At 42.1% G+C, this 5,368-nt stretch overlaps 1 non-coding gene across 1 annotated transcript; it reads left to right on the top strand.

The window, feature by feature from the left end:
- Window positions 1-2,466: 2,466 nt before the first annotated feature.
- LOC136490350 (small nucleolar RNA R71) lies at window positions 2,467-2,575 on the top strand. Its single transcript, XR_010767639.1, has one exon. It is a non-coding gene; the product is annotated as a small nucleolar RNA R71 (small nucleolar RNA).
- Window positions 2,576-5,368: the final 2,793 nt, after the last annotated feature.

The following is a 5,368-nucleotide window of genomic DNA, read 5'->3' as shown; positions in this document are numbered from 1 at the left end:
TCCTTTTATTTAACTACCAAATTAGACACACTCTTTTATTTTGTTTTCAGAATTTAAGATCACACCTTACTATTATATATATATAGCTAACATAAATTTTTATTTTGTTTTAGTTTGTTATGTATCTTTTTATGACTTTAACAAATATATATAAAACTCAAAGATAATAAAACCGAAAAGGGAAAGAAATACTTAGCTAGATACATGGGGGATGCTCCTCCCCCAAGCTGGATGTTGTCGTGGTCTTTCTTAAAATCCCTCTCTTCCTTCCAGAAGTTGTTTTCCTCGTGCAGCAGGTGCAGCAGCGGTTCGGGAAAAATGTATTTCGGGTGGATGGTTTTACTTCTGATCATCCTGCAAAAATACTCCAACAGGAACAACAAAACTCGTGGCACAAATTAGGATAAGGGGTTAGCATCATCTGGTCCCGGCAATGGAGACTCCGATGATTGTAGCTTTAATGACTCTAGTGACGATGTTACCTTCTCCTTCGACACCTGCTTGGTCTATTGACTTTGGCAAAACGAGTTCAACCTTTACAACTCCTTTAGGTTCCCTATCTTCCTCCCATTCATTCATTGGAGATTGATTCTTTTGGTTTCGGGATGATCGACGTCTTCTCCTAGAGCGGGACTTCTTCGGCTGCTCATAAGTGGTATAACTATTATAATAATAGTGTACCTTTTCTCTAGGGAATTGGAAGTAGACTTGTCCAGATCTGACATAGATGATCGCATTGGTAGTGTTGAGGAACGGTCTTCCAAGGATGATGGGTTTATCGTCTTCTTCTTTACCCATGTCTAGAACCATGAAGTCGATAGGGGCATAGTGATCATGTATTCTTACCATAATATCTTTTGCTATCCCCTTCGGAAATCGGATTGATTGGTCTACCATCTACAATTGCATGTATGTAGGGAACAAAGGTTCATTACCGAATAAATATTCATATGTTACCATGGACATTATGTTGACTCCTGATCCAATGTCACAGAAGGTCTTGTGGAAGATTCTTTGTCCAATAGTACACTCGATCGTTGGTACGCCTAGATCATCTTTCTTAGCAAGTAATGGTGAAGCAAGGAGGTGGTCATACTCTGATCGGAGTGTGTTGGTCATGTTGATTGTCTCTTCTTGTGGCTGTCTGGCTTTGTTCTTCCTCCTCCTATTCTTCTTCTTCTTGGTCACTGTTGTCACTTCGGGTAGGTATAATGTCTATGGATGTCCAGAAGAATGGTGTATACAATTCTTGAACAAAAACTTCTCCTTTCTGTCCTTGATTGTGAAGCAAATCTTGGCATTGTCCATGTAGATGATGGCTTTTGCGGTGCATAGGAAAGGTCAACCCAAAATAATGGGTGCCCTTACATCTCCACCTGTTTCCAAAACCACAGTCTACGGGAACATATGATTATCCCACTCGAATAATGGCATCTTCAAGAATTTCCTTGGGGTAATAGAGTGACTGATCTGCAAGCAGCAAACACATATTTGTGTATAATAAAGCACCTCCATTAATTCGATCATAGATTACCTTAGGCATGATGTTGACGCTTGCTTCGAAGTCAAAGACAACTTTTTGGAAAATGTGAGGTCCAATGGCGATGGGGATGATAGGTCTCCCTGGGTCGCTCTTCTTCTCAAGAAAGGTATAATCTATCCACCTTCCCATCGATGGCTCCGTGTAGTAGTAAGCTGCATTGTGAATATCGACAAGATTTGTTGTTTCTAGATTTTTCGGTTGCCATGAAATCTTACCTTTATCGGACGGAGGAACAAGAGCCACCAGCTGTGCTATTGGTGATTCTAGCATTTTATTAAAGCTATGTTGGTTCTTAATAGCAGAAGCAAAGCTATCCATCTCTATTATTTATGTTCTCTAAAATTTTATGATTGGAAGCTACCTTTCTAGATAATCCCTCCATAATTTTGGATTGACCAGCAATTAAATCTCTCAAGGGTGTTTGATTGAAATTATTAAAATTATTACCTTGATAGTTACCTTGATAATTACCTTGGTAGTTGGGCCTTTGTTGCTGGTTCCATCCTTGATTCTGCTGAGGACGAGAGTAATTGTTGTTGTTGACAAAATTCACATCCTCCTAGGTTTCAGGATAGTTATTCCCTGAATGCCCAGTGTTGCCACACACATAATATGTCATGCGAGAATCATAAATGTGCATGAGTTCTTGCTTCTCATTGGCTCGATCTTCAAGCTTCTTCATCAACAGGTCCATCTTGGCAGATAGCTTGTCTACTTCCTTGAGTTGATGTATACCTCCACCTCTTTTGTGGGTTTGAGCATGTTCTTCATTCCAACCTTGATTGGAGGCCATCTTCTCCACAAGAGCTGTTGCATCGGGTATGGTGAGTGACAGGAATGCACCTCCAGTAGCAGCATCCATTGTCTCACGAGAACTATTGGTCAGCCCAAGATAGAAAGTCTGCATGAGTAGCTAATTCTCCATCCCATTATGAGGACATTCTACAATATAATCTTGAAAACGTTCCCATGCCTTAGGGACAGATTCATCATGTTGTTGCTGAAAGCTTGAGATTCTCCCATGTAGAGCATTAGTCTTTCCTATGGGAAAGAATTTTGTGAGAAAGGCAGTGGAGTAGTTATCCCATGTAGTATTCCTATCTTTATTGGCGCAAAACCACTGCTTTGCCTTCCCCAAGAGTGAGAATGCGAAAAAGGCGAAGTAGTATGGCATCCGAGGTTACTCCTTCGATGGTGAAGGTGCTACAGATCTCCAAGAAGTGTTGGAGATATGCACTTGCATCTTTATTTGCCTTTCCACAAAACTAATTGGCTTGCACCATGTTGATGAGAGCCGGCTTGAGCTCGAATCCATTATCTCCGACATACAAAGTTGGCTGATAGGTGGGACCAGGGAGGCTAGGCGGCCCCCCTACAGGCCGAGCGGCCCCACCTATCAGGGGGTGGCCCTTTGCTTTGGTGACATGGCTTCTAGACCCTTCTAGAGTCTTCCCACATAGGTATCGCAGCGGAACTCCGTATTTTCCTTTGACGATTAGGTCCTCCTTGGCGGTTTTCTGATTAAACCCTACTAGAAACACAGATTCACCAAAACTTATGGAATTTATTAGTTTAAACCCCTAAACCTTCATTGCTGATTATATTTATGCCCTTATGCATGTTTAATTGACGGTTTAAGTTGGTTGTTAACTATCGTCAACAATTAGATCTAGTTATTTATAAATTTATTCTTATTAGATAGTTGATTACATACATGTTATAATCTCCCTTTTAATCTGAAGCGGCTATTTAGCCGATAGTTTGTGCTTTCAAAGGTGAAATCATTGATCTTTATAATTGGGTGTATTATACTTGTTTTTGTCTCGATTAATCACTCACCATGAATCTGCCATGATCCATGAGCATCGGTTATTTTGATTCACGTCATTATCATTTAATAATAGCCAATCATCCTTGATTTAAGATCTTCCTTTCATGGATATGCTCGATATCGACTATTTAGTTGATGGCCTTATTTATTGGCTTTCAAAGCCGTATATTTGGAACTGTCTGGTGCAACACCGGCATGTTCCACCTTAAACTGTTGATTATCTTCTCCTTGTCAATTGCAGGGTCAAATTGGCTGGTACGCCTCCGACCTCAAAGCCGACCGGTCCTGTGTTTGAAGCCAAGCGGATCTCCAGCCTTGCTCCATCAAGCAGATTCTTTCGGCTTGCTACGTGTTGATCATTTTACCACATTTTTGTGTCAATAGAATCGTCCATCGGTGTTTTGGCATTTTTAGCGACCCCTCCGATACTGATTATGGGATGTGGCATAGTGCACCCTATAGTTCACACCCACGACTGCATGTTTTGTTTATTTTTTTGTTGTAGTGATTAGGTGTATGTAAAATAAAGCACCACATTTAACAACATCAACCATGAAATATATAACATGGGCTGAAATATGTTGGGAAAACAACAAAAATAAAAAAGTACATGGATCCACCCGACCACGCGGCTGTGGAACATGCCAACAAGGACAATAATGTTTAAAAAATCAATAAATTATTTTGTGATGCACAAACTCTATCATAGATTGATGGCATTTGTAAGTTAGCCTTTGTGACACAAAAAATGCCAGTATAACACAACAAATCTTGTTAGTAGAGCGAATTGGACATGCATCATGACATCTCTTGTGACATGCATTTTTTTATATCACTAAGTCAAAATGCAGTAAAACAAATGTGATAGACTCGATGATTTAGTGACATCTAGAACTGTTGTCATGCTAGAAATGTCAAAAGATGACACATCTTTTGTAGTGATATTACCCCGCCAATATATCCGCTGAGCAGCTTGAACTTGTGGCTTTCAGATTGGCAACATACCTAAGACGTAGCACAACGAAAAACAAATTGCAGGAGAGCAATACCAAATGCGATCAGCCTTTTGTGGCAGATGCAATGGTAATAGGAAACACAAGAAGGATATGTTAAAACAAAATGTAACACCCTAAAATTTGTTTGAATTTAAAATAGATGAAATGATTTATTTTTGTTAATTATGTGAGCATTTAATATAGGACAAATAATAAATTTATAAAAATAAAATCAACATCAAAGATAGATACATGCTTGTGCATAATTTTTGTTGAGTTGATTGGATTTTGTTTAAATTCAAAAGGAATTCAAATCTATTTGAAAATGGATTCAAAAGTTTGAAAAATAAAAAGAAAAAGGGAAAACCCTTCACTCTCCTGGTTTCTGGACCACTCGGCCTGCTCTCCTCCCTCTGGCCCAGCGCGCCAGCAGGCCCGCCCGGTTCCTTCCCCTTCTTCTTGGGCCGAGACGGCCGGCCCAGGATGGCCAGCCTGCGGCGCAGCGCCGCAGCTCTCCCTTTCTCTCTGCGGCAGACAGCCGGGACCCGTCGATTCATTCACTGACGCTCCGGGCCCGCGTGTCCGGTCATCTTCTTCCTTGAGTCGGAGCTGGACCGGACTCTGTCCCGACCGAATCCCGTCGCCGCCCCGATTTCCGATCGCCTTGGCGTGCGCGTCACGTCCCAAGCCCCTTAAATAGCGAGTGCGTTCGCGTCCGCGTCGCAGCCATCCAAAAACCGAGCACCAGCACCTCGTTCCCAAGCTCTACGCCGCCGCAAACCCTAGCTCGCCACCGCCGAACGAAATTTGCCGCAGCCGTTCCCCTTTGCCCCTGTAAGCTAGCAAGAAAGCTTCGTCTTGATCCCGTGCGTCTTCCCGAGCCTTTTCCCTGGTTCAATTTTGTTCACCCTGCGTTGTCACCATGCGCAGGAACGCTGCTGCCGCCCCATCGTGCCGCGCGCTCACCTTGGTTCACCGTCGGCTCCATCTTCTAGCTAG

The sequence above is a fragment of the Miscanthus floridulus genome, chromosome 10, assembly GCF_019320115.1.
Source record: "Miscanthus floridulus cultivar M001 chromosome 10, ASM1932011v1, whole genome shotgun sequence".
Taxonomy (NCBI): Eukaryota; Viridiplantae; Streptophyta; class Magnoliopsida; order Poales; family Poaceae; genus Miscanthus; species Miscanthus floridulus.
This window is presented reverse-complemented; position numbering and strand designations above follow the sequence as displayed.